The sequence below is a fragment of the Protomyctophum bolini genome (genome assembly GCF_963924005.1).
Source record: "Protomyctophum bolini genome assembly, chromosome: 1".
Classification (NCBI taxonomy): Eukaryota; Metazoa; Chordata; class Actinopteri; order Myctophiformes; family Myctophidae; genus Protomyctophum; species Protomyctophum bolini.
Window position 1 is genome coordinate 48,797,858 of NC_137862.1, and position 18,661 is coordinate 48,816,518.

Genomic DNA, 18,661 nt, shown 5'->3' on the forward strand with positions numbered 1-18,661 from the left:
CAGCACATGGTAAAACTACAACTTAACCTGTCGTTCCTTCCCGGAGGGAACTAACATAAAACAAAAGGATACGCGAAGTTTAAACCAACGGAATGAAAGCAAACAGCTGCTAGAGCTTATAGGTTAGCGATGCAAAGAACATGCAAAGAACAGCAGGATGAATGAGTCTTTTTTATAGGCCCGTCACATGACCGGTCTGGCCAATGAGGAGGGCTCAAGACCTCACACGGTTTCCACCGGTTCTCGCAAGAGATGGCGAGCGAGAAGGGACACACTTCATCTTTACGTGAGAAACAGAGACAGTAAACATACTGTATAGCAGCAATGCTGGCCGCAATGGCACAGCGTAAACAACGCTGCTGACAGTCTTGATATGCTGTATAAACTTAGCTCCACAACTGTACGGAGCGAACTAATGGCTAACGTAAATATTTATATATGGAAATAAGAAGTACGAACCATAATCAGAGAATAACAACACCAAAAATAACAATAATAAATGGCTCGCCGTTACAGGGCTAATAGCTTGCCTGCAGCTATTACATTCTTCATTGCTGTCGGACAGAAATATATATAATAATATTTCCATATTCATTTTGTGCTTTTTTCCGGAAAATAACCTAGTACTTGATCATACTATGGCGTAACACAAAATTATCACAGATTGTAGATCTGCTACTTTCTATATACCGGTATTATACATTATTATATTATTATAATTTTCTTCATTTGAATTCTGGAGAGTAAACAGTTTTGTACATAATTATGAGGTTTCCACCCAATAGAGATGATATGTCAGTCCCGAAACTTTCATTATCCAGAACAAGCGAGATGCTTGGGATGAGCGAGCATTCAGAACACAGAGTTAGAGGAGAACGAGCCTTAAAATAGGAGCGGTGTGACTGGGAACACTTCGACACGTCAGGGGGATCGATCTGCATTTAAATGAAACATCTCTATCACACTGAGCATAATTCATGTTTCACTCATTATGTAGAACAGTCCAGTCGGCACATACTGTACATTGAGTAATGGAAAACACCACGGAAGGGTGAATTTGAGATGTGTGTACGTGCGTGTGTGTTTGTGTGTGTGTGTGTGTGTGGGGGGGGGGGGATACCTGTATAAGACTGGAATGTCAGAACAGGCAGCTCCATGTATGGGGATCTTAGGGTGGCAGCGGGGGCAGTGTCTTGAGTGTACAGGGTTTGATGAGGTCAGATCAACATATGGAATGAATTGCATGTCACGAGGGCTGGACGAGGTCGCGCTGAAACAACAGATAGCTTCCTTAATACGGCACATAGTTTGAGAAGCAGCATGGGATCAACTTTGACCAGAAGGAACCATACGGGTCTAATTTATGTGGATTATGTGGTTGGCACGCACTGAGGAGCACACCGTTCTATAGTTAAAGGAGAAGTCGGGACTAATACACATTTTTCCTACTTGTATTGATCCCAAATGACTGCCCATTGGGTCTATTTGCAGAATTTGGCCATGAGGAGAATCCCTTTTCTGGGACTCGGCCATGGAAAGACGCGCTTGCGATTGGCCAGTAGCCACTTTGATTGGCATGAAGTTGTGCCGAATGCTCAGCCCAAAACATGATTTACGAGACGTGGGACAACCAAGGCATGGATGTGTGTGCAATGCCAACTGATAATAGATGAACGAAAAACACTTTTGACAGCAACACATAGCATGAGCAGCAATATGCTTATGGCCTCTGCTCTGTGCTATAGGGGGGGGGGGGCTTCTGGGGGAAACGGGATGACAAATAGACCCATGGCCCAAAGTATAGGGAAAAAAGGCTATATGTTATTTTAGTCCGGACTTGTTTGAAAATGACAGTTTTCTGAAAAAGCTATGTTTCTATGTCAGTCGTTCTTCGATTTTTCAAAAATAGCAGACCTATACAGGCTCGTAGCGCATCACTCGGTGGCGCGCCATGAGCTTGTAGATCTGCTATTTTTCAATAGCTAAAGCATAACATAATGCTAACACCAAAAGGGGTTCCCGCCCCAAAATGTGTTAAGGCAGGGGTTCTCAACCTGGGGGTCGCCAAATTATTTTGAGGGGTCCCCAGATTATTACTTGCGCAAGCAGAGCGCGCAAGTACTAGTTTGGCCCGGGACTCGTATGCATACCGTCCCAGCCGTCCCGCCAATTTTGATGTGTATGCACCGTCCCAGCAACATATACATATAGTATATGTATAACTAGCTCTCAATGATGACGTAATAAAGATGTGGATCAAAGGACCGCAATTAACCTATTGTTCAAGCTTCACACTCCAATACAAATTAAACTATTTGAATAAAAGTTGTACACATCAGTGAAATTAACCTCTGGGAAAATCCCTAATTGATAGTGTAGACCTAGCAAGCACAGATCATATAGGCTGCATGGCTAACAGGGCTTGGGCACTACCCTATACCAACTCTCTATATCATTTGATAAAGGCATATTAAAAACATGACTTGTACACCCAATGAAAATATAAACTTTACGGAATATATACCACTTCGAATTATAACAAATTGGTTGAAGATTATCTGAATATCGCACAAGTTGCTGCACCTTGTCAGTGCGGAGAGCGCTCTCCGTGGTGCTGAAACCTTTTTTCTTGTTGTATTCCACTATTCCAGGAATTTCCACGGGATATCCCAAGCCGTGTATATCCACGGCTTCCGTGACAATTACCTAAACATGAGAGAGATGTGCCATATATGCGCAGGCACGATGATTCCATTCACACCTCTCTCTCTCTCTCTCTCTCTCTCTCTCTCTCTCCTCACATGACCATGAAATGGAAAGCAAAATGCAGCACGATATAGTTTCACATGCCACGCATAGACTTGTTGGTGTAGGCTACTGCGCAATTGGCCTGGGTCCTTATTGGTAGGTTAATATCTACAGTTTATCTGTAGCGGTCTGTTGATCAATTATTCTACATTCTCTAGTTGTGTAAACTTCTTGTAAATTAAGTTATGCAGATGTTTAAAAATAATTGAATTCTTGAAAGTGTAAAAATAAACTAAATGGACTGCCCATTTGGTTACCAACTCTCAACTATAACTTAGCTGGCCCTGTCCCTGAGCCACTGGTTGAAAACCACTGTTCTGGGCGGGAACCCATTTTGGTGTTTTACCCCAGGCCGGGAACCCATTTTGGTGTTCTGTACAGTATGTACAGTATTCAAAAGTTCCAAAAAAATTATGCTGCTATATAAATATTTGAGGTTTTTCAGAAAACTTAGGTTAGATTTAGAAGGATTTTTAGAATCGGCTTCAGGCCTAAATGGGTTGGCAATACATTTTGCATGTCTCCCTCCCATGTAACTCTTGCCTATTATTTCTCATACATTGCAGGCAACACACTCAAAAGGGATTGGCACTTATTGGCACTTTGTAACGTATAGTTCTAGAACGCTTGATATAGTTTTTAATCCAGCGTTCACTGAAAATGAAGGCTTACATGTCACCCCAAGTGCACTCATTATTTCTTGAGTGCAGATCGAATTATGCAGGACTTTGGGAAGTTTACTGCAGACTGGACTCTACAATGCAACACTATACCAGCAGTTTCTCTCTCTGTCAACTTGTCCGTGGCTCCATTTCCCCCCCCCCCGTCAGAAGCACGCCTGCGAAATGCACAGAAAAACAAAAACCAGCGTAACGGCACATCATGGCTTCCGTTGGTTGTGCGCCTATGAGGGAGTGACATAATAGCGCGAGAATCGTGATTGGGTCATTTTCATACAATGTATCAAAATGTCATTTTCAATTAACTTTCTTTCCTCTGACATTCTACTTCAATCTTTGACCACTGACTTAAAGCTTGTAGGTCTGCTATTTTTGAAAAATCGAAGAACGACTGACATAGAAACATAGCTTTTTCAGAAAACTGTCAGGGTGTAGAAGACATTTTTAGAATCTGATCTCAGGTCAGAATGGGTTAAAGCCTTTATACTTAGACAAATAGCAATAAAGGTTTGTACTAGATCCGCTATTTGATAAATGTACAAATAGACTATTTGCAGGTTACCCAAATATCAAAGCATATACTGTATCAGACATGATGATTGACCAAAAGTAAACCATGAAAGGACCAGTAACAGTCAAGGAGCGTGAAGGTTTCCCCATGTCTCTTTAATGTAAATAGGCACTGAGTTATCTTAAGAAAATCACTTTGGCATTATTCATACATGGACAGTTGGCACTGAAGACTTGCTCGAGTACCTGCAAAATACAATACATACAATAACCTGTACAACGTCCTTAACCCAACCCCCACCCCAAACAGTGGTGGACAAAGTACTCCACCCCCAGTACTTGAGTCAAAGTATAGATACTCTTGGTCACATATTATTATTACTCAACTGCAAGTGAAAGTAGCTCTGTCCAAATTGTACTAGTGCTAATTGCTTTTGCCCTCCTAGAAATGTAGCGGAGTGAAAAACAAAAACAATATTTTGTCTTTGAAATGTAACTGAGTGAAAGCCATGTAAAAGTAGATCGTTATTGTCCACCTGCACTGCCCCACCCCCCACTCACACACGTGCGCACACACACACACACACACACACACACACACACACACACACACACACACACACACACACACACACACACACACACACACACACACACACACACACACACACACACACACACACACACACACACAAACACAAGTCTAGGAACGTTGCATCATTCCAGCCCAACAGTGATAGAGAGAGAAAAGCAACAGAGAGAGAGAGAGAGAGAGAGAGCTAGCCCATGTTCATTAAAAACAATCCCTTAACATATAAAGGCTGTCAGGTCAGTGAAGAAAAGAAATCAGGGTGTACCCCCCCCCCCCCACCCCTCCCACACACACACACACACACACACACACACACACACACACACACACACACACACACACCATTTGCGGGGTGTTGGAGCTTAGCAAGGCGTTCAATTTCAATTCCCATAAGTTATTGAATACAGGAGAGTGGCACACCGTGACAGGTACAAGTTACTCCCGCGACAGACGCTAATTAGCGAGTGCAGGAAGCAAGTGGGAGGGAGACAGCGGCAGGATAGGCCTGGACGGGGGTCATCTCTTTAAGCTTCTCACTTCCTATTAGACGGGAGATCTCGGGGCAGGAACGCCCCATCACAACCCATAGAGGAGAGTGACACCTGGGATGGGATGGAAGGGGAGCCTTGTCAAATCCGCTAAAGCTTTTCAAAATGGCCCCTGCACCGACCGACCGACCGACCGCTCTTCTCCTTTGCATATCGTCGGTTGGCCGGGCAGAAACCTCCTATCTCCATAGTCTACCTTTTTGTTTTCTTTTCATGTAAATTAACACCCTACTATAAAGAGCTCAAAGCGTGGCGAGAATTGACTCGTTTCAAGCTTGTTGTTCTGCTATTTTTACCGCTTTTCGAAATTGAATCCTGAGAAGTACGAGTTTTGGGACGAATCAGGTTTCCGCCCGACAGAGACCATATAGTTGCTGTCGAGCGAAAACTTATGTATGTCCAAAACCGTTATGTTTTCAGGACAATAGGGAGAAGAAACAATAACCTGTGTTCCAAAATGTAGCAAAATGTAAATACTGTAGTCAGTATTTACTCATGAGCTCTTGTGAATACTTCTCACAACAGAATCAACGACTTTCAAAACTCAGAAAGAACTAAAACTAAATGCTGATCTGTAAGCTGACAACGCAACACATTTTGCGTCTGCTATATTCACGACTTTTGTGACTTTTGCTCGGCAATGTTATACGACAGAGTAGAGCATTGATTTCCAGGCAGAAGGGGAAAAAAGATACATTAAAAGAACAAATGCAGAGATACTGTTACGACACAGTGTTGATTTTGGCAGTTAACGTAGTCTAGTTTTAGTTGACTATCATAAGATTTTAGTCGACTAAAATCTATACAGTTGATTTAGTCGACTAAAATGTATTTTGGTGGTCCTTGATGTCGTCGTAACGACTGATTTTACACTTGCTGAAAATAGCCGATCTACAAGCACACAATGTGTTGCGCTGCAACGCGTTGTGAGCTTGTAGATCAGCTATTTTCAGCATGCAACCAAGTGTAAAGTGACTTATATACCGAATCTCTCGTCCACTAGTCCCTAACATTTTAGTCTAGTTTTTATCTGTTGACGAAATTGTCAATATAATATATTTAATCTTAAATTTTGGTCGCCATAGCTAATTTTTTTCATTTGCCGGTATAGTTTCCATTTAGTGTAAAAACTAAAAACATTTAGTGAAAAAAAGGTAGTCGACGAACATTTTTACTCGGCTCTACGCTGAGCCGAGTGTGCGTCCGCTCACCGCTGGCCGTCCAACCCTTTGCTGACAGAGACATGAAGACATATAGAGAGGGGAGGGCTGTATAGAATAATGCAGGGCGTATGATGTGTTGATGTGTTTTGATGGGAACCTGGGTGGGAGTGGGGGGGGAGGGGAGGGGTGAGGGGGGGAGTGGTGGTGATGATGATGATGATGATGGCCTCATCTTCTGCTCGGCGAGGCTTTGACATTCTGTAGGGGCCGGCTGGAAATAGTCTCCGGGTTGATGGATAGGTGGAGTGGGATTACCACCGTCCGCCATGATGCAGCCTCGTCTCATATATACCCCACCGTCTGGAGAGAGAGAGAGAGAGAGAGAGAGGGGGAGAGGGGGAGAGAGAGGGAGAAAGGGAGAGAGGGAGAGAGAGAGTCAAGGCCTTCTAGCTGTCAGACTGTTCATAGGTGGAGTGAGACTAAAATCCTCTCAGTGTTCATTTAAAAGGTGAAATAAGTTATGTTTCTTTGTTAAGATATGCGTCAACAACTTGGATGACCCCCCCCCCCCCATCCACCCACCCATTAGCCAAAAGATCTACAATCTCACGACGCGTCCCAAACTTGTCCCGAACGTGTACAGTGGCTATTTCTGTCGAAGAGATTTGTGGTCTATAGATACAGCATATACTCAGGTCCAGTTTAGTGGTTAATTACTCTATATATTCTGATAGTAATCATTGCTGTATAGAGTGTCTCCCCATACAGTACATGGATACAGGATGAACAAGAGAAAGTGGAAAGTGACGAAACAAAGAAGTGAGCAGACTAAATTTGGAAGGGGAACACTGCTGATAAATATACTCTAGGTACAGTGCTCTCTTCTGACCTGATGAAATCGGCAACCCACCTGAACATGTATTATTATCTGTTTATTAAAACTGGAGAGACAGGGAGACTGTCACTGTTTATGAACTAAAACAAATAAATGAAATATCATGACACACTGACAATTACAGTCCATGTTCGTACGCACGCACGCGTAAGCATTCACAAATTTGCCAAATGCTACTACTACTACTACAAGAAGAAGAAGTGTAATAGTGATAGAGTTTCAGCCACATGCAGATAGAGCATTCATAATGTAGACACAGATCAAGATCAAGGATGGAAAAAAAGAATGAATGAAAAGTTAAGTAAATCCATTTGTCATCATTAAAATGGGACACTTAATTATCCCAGTATAGCAAAGCTTTTGATTAGCGGCCGGCCTGCAGCTCCTGATTGCGTCCATTTAACCCATTCTGACCGGGAACCCATTTCGGTGTTTAGCATCATGTCGTGCTTTAGCTATTGAAAAATAGCAGATCTACAAGCTCATAGCGCGCCACCGAGTGGCGCGCTACGAGCTTGTAGGTCTGCTATTTTTGAAAAATCGAAGAACGACTGACATTTTTTAGAATCTGATCTCGGGTCAGAATGGGTTCATCAGACCAGTGTGTTGTCCAGTGTAAACCTCGTATGAATCTGATCTCAGATCAGAATGGGATAACATAGTCTTATATTCTGCTACACACGTTACTGCCTCTATGCTCGTGGTGGAAGTACTCGTTTTACCTATGTAAAGAAGATAGCAAAGCCTACGACAACGTAGACATACTCTTTCACTAGTAAAAGTCTTGCATTGACAATGTTACTTGAGTAGAAGTACAAAACTAGTAAGTATAACTACTCATTAACCAGAAATGCCCTATTTCACACGCTTTTTTCTTTTTTTTGCTCCTCCCCAAAAATCTACACAAGGTCAAACTGAAACGGCATCACATCGCTATATGCGTTGAGCACTTATCGATTCACTATTTTTGAATAGCCAAAGCACAACTCGGCAAACGTGTGACACAAACACTGCATGTCTGCCATGAGAATAGTCACACCAAAAAAAACCAAATTGCACACACGCGGGACGCTATAGTCACGCTACAGCAGTGTTACAGCAGTGTTTTACACTTCAAAGGGCCATTACTCGGTGACCATTGGTCTGATCAGCGCAATATGGGACTATAACATGAAGCCTGGGCCGTGGCTCAGCGGTCCAGGCACCTTGGCTGGTAATCCAGTCTGGCAGTGTGCCGAGGGTTCGACTCCCGATCCCGACAGCCTTTACTGCATGGCATCCCCCCATCTCTCTACCCATTTCCTTCATGAAAAATATAAAATAAAGGCAAAAGCCACAAAAAAAACATTACAAAAAAAAATCTAACATGAAACCATAGCTTCAAATTGACATATTGGTTGTTCAGTTTGAGCCACCAGTTTTGGAGATACTGTATGGCTTATAGAGTAATGTCTTGCAAAGAAACAAACAAACAAAACAGGCCTGAAAGGTTCACTTCTGTGGACTCTAACATTACACCTAAAGTAGCTACACGTCAAAGCATTTGTGACTAAATTTGACTGAGGGACTTGGATTGAATTTTTTTGAATTCTTGTTTTTTTTTTCATGTCATATGAAAGCAGGGAATCATAGCTTCAAATTTACATATTGGTTGTTCAGTTTGACCCACCAGTTTTGGATTATATGGTTGAGAAAACTTCCGTGGTCTCTAACATTACACCGAGCATTTATTTCATGTTTACATTTCAGCTCAGACATTGATTTCAAACATGCTCTAGCGCATGTGTAGAGTCTGCCTGTGTTATGAACTCATTTTGGCCGAATAGAGCGAATCTGGTGATGTCATTGCCAGATCAAAACATCCGCTAGCTTTCTTCACTGTGTTACACATAGTCAGATGTCCGGGATGCTAAGCGATCATCGATTATTTTAATATCTAAGTCAAATTAAGCTCTAATCAAGCCCCAAATATCACATTTTACGCAGCGATGCACATAAAGACCGCGTGCGTGCGTGTGTGCGTTCGAGAGCATGCACGCGAGGATTCCGGCCGGTAAGCCTATAAGTATAAAGTATTGGATTTGTTTTTTTACATACATTACTTGAGTAAAGTATAGAAAGTGCTCATGTAAGCACTTATGCACTAGGTTACTTTCCCCTGCTGGTGCCTCTCTGAAACGTACATGTATAATGCCTCCTCCTCACTCGCTTGTCTCTGCAGACCACTCCAAGCCCACCGCCATGCAGCGCGGCACGGCGGGCCAAAAGAAACGCTTCTCCCTGCGCCATTAAACTGGTCGCGGAATTAATTCGCACGGAATTGAATTATGTCACACATGAAGCCCTCCTACCTCCCCATTTAAAAAGCAATAATAGCCGGCTTCAAGCTCCGAGGTTGGGTTTAGATACATAATTAGAGTCAATCACCCATACCTCAATGCAGCTGGACTCTCTAAATGAAAACAATGGACTTCCAGCCACTGTGAACGTGTGCTATGGAAATGCCGGATGTTCATTTGACTCAGAGAGGCTGTGGACTGTAAGACAGTGAGAGTTAAACGGACACTAAGGAGTTTTTTTTCATCTGTGAGTTGGATTGGGGGGGGGGGGGGGGGGGGGGAATCTAATGGTGTGGATCTTGGAATTCACATCGCAACGAACGGCGTGGCATCATTATGTGGCCGCGGCCTCAGACACGTGCACACACACATAGACACGTGCACACACACATAGACACGTGCACACTGTGCACACAACACACATAGACTTCAAAAGACTATGTACTTCAGCAACTGCCCTTTTACCCATCTGTAAAACAACTGCCCTCTCCAGACCATGAATACAGCATTTACTATGGTGAAAGAAATGCAAATGCCCTCCTCTCCTTTCCATGCCATATACAGAGAATTGCTTTTTTTTCCGGAAATCTCCTGATCTTGAACGCAAGCATTTTGCGTTGTAAGAATTTGGTTAGAAATCCACGTCATCGCCTCATCTCCACTAGCCAACGAGTGCGGGGTCGACGCCCGGAAAATAGTAGATCTACCAGTCTTATTTTCTTCTAAAAGTGCTCTCTTACTGAATTTCAGCTCCTGGCTGTATAAATTGCGGATCTACAAGCTCACAATGCGTCACGCTGAGCTTGTAGATCCACTATTTTTTTTGTCCAAAAGCCAGTATAGTCGGTGTCCTTGGCAGTTCTTCCTTATCGCGTCCACCATGTTCCTTATACGCTTTAGGTCTGTAACTTTTGAGTGTACAAACGGAACCAAATGGAGCTGGACTTTACAGGTGGAATATATCGTCTCTTACTGTTACTTTCCATGATTCAAATTCAAAAGTATAGCAACCGTAGCAGACGTATTGTTTCATGCTGTGTTTCGGCCTATGTACAGTAATTCTGTAAACGTATACTTACTGTAGTTACTTAGTTTACACCACTGAGTGGAGCATGCCACTCAAGTTCTTAGAATAGTTTATTACAAAACACTACGCTTGGATTTGTTTTAGGGCCAAAATATATTAATGAGCTTGTGGTATGCTATTACTGTATATCACCATCCAACTTCACATGTCATCTGGGAAAAGGTCTGCATGCTTTCTGTCCCTATAGAATGAGAATCCACCACTGTTTAGAATGGCAGAAAGGCAAGGCTTTCTTTCGCAAGTTGAATCGCAATACTCTCATACGTCTTAATCGACAAACATTACGGTCCCTCTATTTGATTCTATACCATGACGGCCCCCTATCGAGTGGAAAATCCTAAATCAAGCCCAGAGGGAACTGCTGACAGCCTCAGAAATGTCAAGGCAGAACTGATAGTAGCTTCGGTACAGCCCGAGTAAATCTATAGGCCTGCAAAATCTCTGTCATCTCTGTGGCGTCACTGTTGGGCAGAAACCTAGTATCTCCATAGTCCATATTTCAACAGTGTCGCACAAAAATAAATAATAATAAAGTTTAGCTTTTTCGTAAATTAATGCCCTATTACAATTGGCATAATGTTTTTTACCAGCAACATTTTTTTTTACCATACATACACTAACAAACTTGTGGGGACATTTAATTGGCCCTCGCAGGTATAGTAACACGAGTACTGTACACACACGCAAAACAAACACATAAATAAATAACCGATAGGACTTTTTCCTGGGATTGTCAACACCAGCAATCACTTTACTTTAAAGCCTCAACTTAGTTAAGTGTTGAGAGCGAACTTCTCCCCATATACGGAGAGGGAGTGTGTGTGTTTGTGCGTGTGCGTGTGTGCGTGCGTGTGCGTGTGTGCGTACGTGTGCGTGTGCGTGTGTGTGTGTGTGTGTGTGTGTGTGTGTGTGTGTGTGTGTGCGTGCGTGCGGTGCATGTGTGTGTGTGTGTGTGTTCCTCGATCTTTCCTCCCAGGTTGAGATGCCAGCTGATGGACAGATTAATTTACAGCAGGTACAGGGAATTGCGCAGTAATTTACTGGGCCTATAGGAGATTGTTTCACTTAGAGGATACAGGCATGCGTTGTGGATTCATCCTAATGAAAGCACTGTAAATCCAACACGCTGCTGCGTGTCTCCGTTCTACCGCTCATTTGCATTGAAATAGAAGTGCCATATTTCATTTTCCTCCGTCTGACTTTTTTTATATATAAATATCGACATCGTTGCTCTCGGGTGGAAACCTACTGTGTGCAAAAACAAGTGTTGTTTTTTTATTATTTTTGTTTTCAAATATCTCTGGAGATATTCCACGCGTTGTGTAGTCAAGTGGTTCCAAGGGGTCCTTGAGGGAGTTCCAGGGAGTCCCCCAGCTAAATGATAGTTTGGAACCATGTGCACCCTTATGGGTCTGTAACTCTGAGAGTGTACACTCTCAGAGTTACAGAAGTATCATTGACTTAACAATATAAATTGGGGGTCCCCCAGAGATTGAAATTCCATTAACACATTTACTGCGTTAAAAATCAATATCTAACTCCCGTTCCCTGCCAGTGTTTACACTAACCTTTGAAGAATCAAAAAAAGAAATAACCCTAACCCCAAAAAACTGCAAATTAATGTAAATGTAAAACAAAAGGCGGCTTTAGCGTGTTCCGTAGTCAAACTGTAAAACGGGGGTCCGTAGACTAATGCATGTCAAACTGGGGGTCCTTGAAATTAAACGGGTTGAGAATCACTGCTAGAGCCGTAAAAGTCTTCTCTTATCGGGGTCCTTGACATGAAAAAGTTTGGGAAGCACTGTTTTTTTCTTTTTGGTTTGGGAATCTGCACTACTTTTGTACAACACTCTTGTATAATGAAGTCGGGCATTGACCCATTAAAACCACCACAATTTGGAATAAAGGACTTCATCCACCACATTATTTGCAGAGCAACGCGAGAAATGCTGCGAGCCAGCCGTTAACGTCACGACATTGTCAGGGAAATGACAACAATGGCAGTAATTATAGAAGACAAAACGGCAGCCAGAGGGACTTTAGACGGCGGATGCTTCTCCACTTCACAGAGGTGTGAATAACCTTGGAGAAGTAGAGTGTGGATAATGAGGCAGCTGCCGGACTTTTATCATTCTTAAAGACCATTACTGCACGATCAAAAATGGACAGCACGGAGATTCTCGCTGCCACGGGAATGTATAATTATAAAACTTATAGGCCTATATTCACAAATGCGGCGCAGGCTCCTCCTTCGCCTGAGACATTAACATTTCAACAAATGGCCGACATAAAAAAGAGTGAAGTGCCGGGATTTCCCATGCAGATCACACAGAGGAAGTATAGGCATATTACAATGATCATTGTGAGCGCGACGCAGAGGAGACAGAGGAGACTGTTGAGACAGACACACAACTGTCTGGAAGCCAGGAAATAAAAGTTACCACTTTGTTGTCACAGTCCACACGCCATCAGTGGTTCTGAAACTTGTTCATGTCAAGGACCCCCAAATGGACATATATTTGGCAGTGGACCCCCCCCCCCCCCCTTTCTGAAAGGTTTTTGTGCCTGTTGACCCCAAGAAGATATTTGTGTTAAATTATATTATTCATTAACATATATTCAAATATATTTTTAAAAAAAAGCAAATTCAAGCTCGCATTGTGAGCTGTTGCTGTTTTTGTACGCCACCATTGTACAACAATGTACGTAATACAGGGCTTAATTAAACCCTCTGACGTCTCACATTTTGTTTTAAATTGCTAATTGGTATGTCTAACAAATGTATGCAGCCCATTCTGGTCATGGGCGGTATGGCCGACTTAGTACATTAGGAAACATCAGTTATACCTCTTTCATGTGTGACGGCCCTGCCCCCTCCGCCTCACTGTAAGCTAGAGGGAAGCCTCTGTGACGGCAGAGTGGAGCAGGCCGTCAGCCCAATTGTCCTCACCTGAGGTGGGTGTGGCTTAGGGGACTATATAGAGAGCTCTCCTGGCTGCAGCTCAGGCTCTCTCTGTCCTCCTTGCAAGCAGGACCTGCTAAGGGTTACTTGCCACCCGGCTCAAGGGCCTAGCCACCCTTTTGTTTAAGTTATGTTTTGCACCAGTTAATACACTGAGCAACAGAGACACTAAACATATTATAAAGTCATCTTTTTTTCCCCCACTAAAATGCATCATTATCAATAATCCTCCTGATTAGGTGATTGCAATAATCAGCACAATAATCAGGATTATCCCCGTTTACAGGGATAATCCTCATAATAGGGCAGTCGCAATTGTGTGCAGCCTTACTCCTTTACACCCCTCGGCCCTAGCCTAACACACACGCACGCACGCACATACGCACGCACGCACGGCGCACGCATCCCTACATTGCTGCATGTCGGGTGGATCAACCTTGTATGTCCAAAAGTATCCAAGATCCGATGTAGTTATTTACTCACAAACTCTTGTTGATATTTTCCATTGGTTCAGTATTTATACAGTAAGACACACCCATTTTGGGGCGGGGACCCCTTTTGGTGTTTTAAACATTATGTTGTAATTTAGCTATTGAAAAAAAGCAGATCTACAAGCTCATAGTGCGCCACCGAGTGGTGCGCTACGAGCTTGTAGGTCTGCTATTTTTTTCTTTAAAATTTCGACTTCAGGCCTAAATGGTTTTTTTTTTTTAAATCACATCCACAAATTCACAGCAGCAGTTTTTGCTGCTTTTGTGACACTGAAGTATGACAAAGTAAGTATAGGCCGCCCGACCACCAGTGGTATCAAAGTACTGTAAACATCCCTGCAGCCCAAAGCACCTCCAACTCATCTAAAGCTGCCCAGTGAAAGCCACACAGAGGGCAATACATTTTTACAAACAGGTATTCTGTCCTTTTATTGTCAACAGATCAATTGTGTGCAAGGTTATACCCACTGGCACTCTGGCCCCACTTTACAGTACACCGATCGTCTCTGTCGGAGGCTTGTGGATCTGCTACTTTTGATGCTTTTGAGACTTTGTAGTACTACAGTATGATCAAGTAGGGTGTTAATTTACAAAAACAAATTGGATGTTGGATGAAAACAAATTGGTCGATGGCGCCTGGGGTGCGCGCACTATGAATCCCACTGTGTTTTTATTTGTTTTTGGTTGTTCATGAAAAATTCATACATTTTAAGTTGGAAAGCAAAGTAACACTAATAGTAGGCAGTGGTGGGAAAAAAACAAAACACGTCGCGATGAGACGCGTTTTGTGACCTCGTAGATCGGCTATTTCCGAATATCCAAATGATAAAAACAGGTCTTTATTTATTGGTTAATGTGTGTTAAATCTACAAATAACTTTTAACTAAAGCTTATCTTTAGTGAAGTAAAATATTTGCCCCTGAAATGTAGTGGATGTAGTAGGCTAGAGTGACAAAATAATTCAAACATTTCCAAGCACTTTGATATTTTATCCAATATTTTCTGCAACACAAAATAATTATGTCTCTCAGTGCTCTCCCTCTAGTACTGGGTGGGTGCAGCAATACGCAGCTCCTGGACCACAGACAACCACACGTCCCAAACTCCTCTCCCTTCTGTCTCCAAAACTACGGAATGCACTTCCTATTGCAATCAGAACTGCAGACACGTGACACAGCCACGCAGGGAAGCCCCAGAACCTTGCTGTTTATTTTGAGGGAAGCTTCTGTAACCAACAGGGGCGGGACTGGGCTTCACAGAGGCCGGGGGGGGGCGTTTGGTTTTGTGTTTTGTTGCCGCAGCATTTTTGGAAAATGAATAAATAAATAAGAATAAAACTAAACAAACACAACAACCGTGATATTTCCCCTCCTGGAGGTTTTGATGTGCGGCTGTGGATATTTTTCGAGGCACTCCATCAATTTTGATATGTCTGATATTGGAGTTTGTTCATTCCCTACAGAGCTGAAATGGGGTAAACAGTAGGGCCTACAATGCTGCACCGTAAAATCCTAAGTGTTCATTTAACTCTGAGAGTGTACAATTGGCCCTCAATTGGCTCTACATTATTCAAAATGTCTCTCAGTCAATGACATTAAATGGACATACTGGTAGGTAGTCAGTGGATGAGTATTTCCCTTTCAGAATGTACTCCGTCAATGAGGCAAAACAAGGTGCGTTTATTTGTTGTAATGGTTAGGGCGTTGATTTTTAATTTGTTTTATTTGTTTTGCTAATTATTTGGAGGCCCACTTGGATATATCCTCACGGCTCACCAGTGGGATCCGGCCCACAGGTTGAGTGTCTGTGGGTCTTTTTGTTACTGCTGCCATGTCATGGTTTTAGTTGTGTGGTAATCAAGTTTGTTAGTGACACCTGTTGTAAGTGAGTGGTGCAGATTGCAGAAGTCTCATTACATTGATAAAGGAGAGTACACTGTGTGCAGACGGAGTTGGAAGAAAGAAATGAAAGTATAGGCTAAACTAGAAGAAGTAAAGTACAAGAAATAAAGTAAAGTAAAATAGAGAAAAGAAGAGGAAAGAAAGAAAGACATTCATGTGCAAAGCAGGCAAAGTGGTCGTATTGTATTTGTTTGTATTAAGCCTTATTGTGAAAGTGATGCATTATTGTGAATGTAATTGTAAGAACGTCCATCGTCCAAGTGTCTGTATGTCAGTTCCACAGTAGTGTTTTACAGCATGGTGTTTTCAGAACATGACGTTGAATAAACAGCAGTAAATATAACTCCAAGTCTTGTGCGATATGGATGGGCGACACATCTGTACTTGTGCAAATATAGAAAAAATTCTACTGAGTCCCATTTCATCACCACCACCAACCACAATACATCAACGACCCGCACCAAGAGTCCCAAATCTGTAATTCATTGCGTCAACAATGATTCGCTTTACTGTAATAATAACCCACACTTTGGTGTCGGCGGCGTGTGAATATCTCTTTATTACTGGCTCGGACAGTTACAGCCTGTTTTCATTATGGCCCTGATTGGACCCATGGCCATAAAGCGAGCAGCGTGCGATGTCAGAGTGGCCTGGACGATGACAGAGGGTGCCGGATGTCATCCGCTGTAAGTAGCCAAAATAACGGGGAGACGGCCCGGGACGGAAGTCAAAGAGAGGACATCCGTCATCACTACAGCGTCCCCCTGACCTTCACCGTTACACTGCTTAACACAGTGGTGGAACGTAACTATAAGTAGCCTACAGTACTTCACTTAATAGACTTCACTTAAGACTGTTTCCATGTTTATTTTATACAGGCAAAGTCTCCTTTCGACTATAGCCTGAGCTAACGTGTTAAGTTTCTGGTCTATAGGGGTGGGTCGCGGCTGAGATTTGCGCACGCCCTGATTGGATCTCACCGATCTGTCCGTCAGCCCTGACCACTCCTCTCCCACCTATAGTGAAGCGCTACGTCACATAATTTGGAGCGACAACCCACCCGGAAGCGTTGACTCCCACTTCTAGACCAAAGGCAGCCAATGCGTTCCTCCAGGCTTTCATTTTTCGCGCAGACGAAATGAAAGCCTGGGTATCGAGGCTATACCTTTTGACTGATGATCAAATTATTGTCTTAGAAAGTGCAACAAAAAAAACTAAACAAAAAAACCTCCATGAATTCAAGGCTTTATCAAGTGTGTAATTGGAAATGACACACTTGATAAAGTAAAAAAAATGAAAATAAGTATATTTTTTGGGTGAAAACAGCCAATTGACAAGCTCACAGCATGTCACATCATGACACGTGTTGTGTGCTTGTATTTAGAAATAAAAAGTGTATTAACAGGCCTTTCACGGAATGATTTTACAATTGTGGTATTGCTACTTTTACTTGGGTACAAATTCTGAGTACCGCTATACCCCCCCCTGACCATTACTGTTTAATGTGAGCATTATCCGCTGCTGTCCGGCAGAAACCTCATAGATCCATATTTCAAGGTTTCCGACAGACAGACAGAGACAACATAATCATTGTTTTCGGGCAGAAACCTGTTATCTCATATTCTAACTTTATCTTTTTTCTTTTCATAATTAACGTCCTAGTTGTTCATGCTATACAGTGTCACACAAAAGCATCAAAAGTAGCAGATTTGTTACAGTTACAGTTTTGTACATATGAGGTTTTTTTCTCCACCCGACAGAGAGGTTATATATTCCCACTAGCCCTCTCCTCTGCTGAATCACAAGCGGATCAATTATTCTAATATTTGTGTGGCCATTTTGCTATTGATTTGCTCGTTTATGCCGGGTGCAGCATATCTTATTTAATAACGTAAGTCATTGCATTTAATTAACTCGTTTCGGTGTGGGGCCCACTTTGTTTTCATAAACCTTTGGCTTATCGATACATTTGTTTATGTGTGACTTACAGCGTGTGTATGTGTCCCTCCAAACGCTTTCATTATTTCATTGCATATTATGGTATAGTAGTAGACTGCACCCCACAGCATTATTCATTATTCAATATAGCATACACGATAGTGTTGTACAAATGTATGTCCAAAATCATTCCTTTTTTTTATGATAATTTTTAAAATGTTTTAAAAATAGTGACAAATAACAGCTGATGAACAAGATCACGTGTCGCATCGTGGCACATTGTGAGCATCGTGACTTCCATTTAAAAAAAAGGTTTTTGATGCCTGCAGTGCTCTTGAAATGAGTAAGAAATAGTAGCCTATACTTAACCACTGCACAGAAACATTGTTTCATAATATACTGCCATAGAGATACTGCTCAAACGAGAGGAAGATGATTATTCAAATTACAGTCATGAAAATAATTGAGAAATTTCAGCCAAACGCAGAGTGGCAGCGATGGCCTCGGCCATCTACCTGAGGACGACCGGCAGTGAATTCCAATGAGAGAGAGAGAGAGAGAGAGAGAGAGAGAGACGCTGTCGGGTGGAAACCTCTACACTGTCAGGAAATGGAAACCAGAACCATTGTTCGCCAAAGGATCCATTGGTACTTATTATTTCAGTCACGAGCTCTGCATTCAATATTTAAAATAACTCCACAGACACATGTACTTAACCACTTAGAAAATAAAATAGAAGATAGAACT

The 18,661-nt window shown here is 42.4% G+C and overlaps 1 protein-coding gene across 2 annotated transcripts in view; it reads right to left on the minus strand.

Annotated features, from left to right (window-relative positions):
• Positions 1–4,104: 4,104 nt before the first annotated feature.
• The window catches only part of cd276 (CD276 molecule), a 153,296-nt gene continuing 138,739 nt past the window's right edge, over positions 4,105–18,661 (minus strand). For both annotated transcript variants that reach the window (XM_080768492.1, XM_080768493.1), the window contains one exon: positions 4,105–6,661. The gene's annotated coding sequence lies outside the window, so the exon portion shown is untranslated. The remainder of the gene's footprint in view (positions 6,662–18,661) is intronic.